We start from the raw sequence: 2,102 nt of genomic DNA on the forward strand, positions 1-2,102 counted from the left end.
TTTCCTGACTGCCTCTCTCCATCTGCTGGCTCCTATATTTAGGCTGCAAACATTTGTTTGGGTGTTCAGAGGGCTCGGCCCTTTTGGTCCTGATCCACGACCGATGCTCCGAGATGTTGCTGCCACGTTAATTGTAGGTATGGTACAGAATATCGCAGCGTAAACAAATTTAACCCAGCTGAACTATCGCTGGAGAATTAAAATAGCCATCTGTCGTAACAGCACAAAGCTAAAATCTTTCCAAAACGGAAAAAAAAATGTCATTGTACTTGTATTTCACCAGTATTTTAACTGTTGCTAGTATTAGAAGCTAATCAGTGCTGAGCACACAACATCAAAATGTCCCTGTTATTGAGCAGAAAGGCCATTCCCTTATTTCTCCTGCCTGGCAGCCTGAGCTAATGACCAAATATTTCTGCGAGTCACTAAACGTTGCCCCCAGAATTACCCCTGTGACCCTCCCAAGCTTGGAATGGCCCTGCTTCCAAATAATGTTACGCTTCACTGATTCAGTAACCTCGTAATTTGTTCTCTGTGTGCAGAAGGGAGTTCCTTGGTGTTTATGTGAATGTAAGAAATTATTGCATTCTGGCTATTGTTTTTAACCCTGCGATTTTTAATTTTTTTGGTCCTGTTTTTTCAGTGTAGAAGGCACTTACTCCACTCTTTCCTTTACGTGATGCGTTGGATGCAGCGTGCTGAGACTGGAGACATTTCAGAACATGTTGGTGTCGAGTGCCCAGGGATAGCTTTGTTGTGCCAGGTGCTAAATAAACACAATTTGGTTGTTCCTTTTCCACGGGCTGCTGGAGGCTGGTACGTGGAGCACTTTCCTTCAAAAATCAGCTCGTCTGAAGGCTCTTTTCGAGCTAATTGTCTCTGAGAGCTGCGAGAAATACAGTCAGGAGGAAAAGTTCATTAAACAGACACAGCCCCTAATGGTATTCATTAAATTTCCACCTTAGTATGCATAACCTCTTCCCCCACACCTTCTTCCCTCTCCTGGTGCTGTCTGTGAGTTACAACGGGCCGTTAATATTCTGAAATGAGTCGATGTAGAAACCAAATCATGCCACAGAAAAAAAATAATAATAATAAAGCCTTGCTTACTCATTATAGACACCATTCTTTCTGCTTAGACGCTGTTTGGCATTCTTGAAAAGACAGTGAGAAACGGAATCCTAAACCACTCCAGAAAGAAAGGAGGCTGATGAGTTAGAAGACTAGGGCAGGAATTTACAGCCTCATGAATCCTTTCTGTACCAGAACTTTGGAAGAATTGCCTTTTCGCTTCCAAAATTACCTGCGAGGATAAAATAAATGCAAACTGATGTAGAGAGATTGGCTCTTCTTTGGGCTGCTGCTGTTCTTAAATTAATTTTTCCAGATTCTGCTTCCTTTTTTTTTCTTTTTTTTCCTCTGGCAATCTGAGAACAATGGCATCATGAAACAGCCCAGTTCACAACACTGTATAAAAAGGCTCATTAAAATGCAGCCTCGTTAATTACTTTTGAAATTAAGTTATACTGGCTATCACTACCTCGGCGCTTCAGATTCTTCAGGCATGCATAAAGAAAAAGTTATTATCTCACCTCCAGAAAGCATTTAAATAATACTAACAGCAGGAGGCTGGCACCAAACCCTATAAGAGATATAGGGGGAAGGAGAATCGGTACATACACTTCTTAAATAGGCACTACTTCATCTGCCAGCCCGTGCTTTTATCCCATTTATCCCTTTACCAGCTCACAAGGCAGCTCCCTGCGTGTTATCTGTATGAAAGGGATCATAATCAAGACCTGGCTGGGGTCAGAAAGCCCTCAGCACCTCGGGCTGAGTCCAGCGTTGACCCTGCTTGGAGGAGGAGGTTGGATGGAGACCCCCTGAGGTCCTTTCCACCTGCTGGGCTCTGCAGTTGAGGCCTTGCAGCTCTCTTCAGTGCAAGCATTTAGGGTGGCACACTTACATAATTTAATAGTTGTTGAGACTTATCATTTGACATAATGAAAATCAATATGTTCCAAAGGTTGTACCTAGAACCGTTACCAAAAATACCCCTGGAAATTATCTGGAAATGCATTATCTGGAAATGTCTGGCCTCG

Source organism: Anas acuta, chromosome W, assembly GCF_963932015.1.
Source record: "Anas acuta chromosome W, bAnaAcu1.1, whole genome shotgun sequence".
Taxonomy (NCBI): Eukaryota; Metazoa; Chordata; class Aves; order Anseriformes; family Anatidae; genus Anas; species Anas acuta.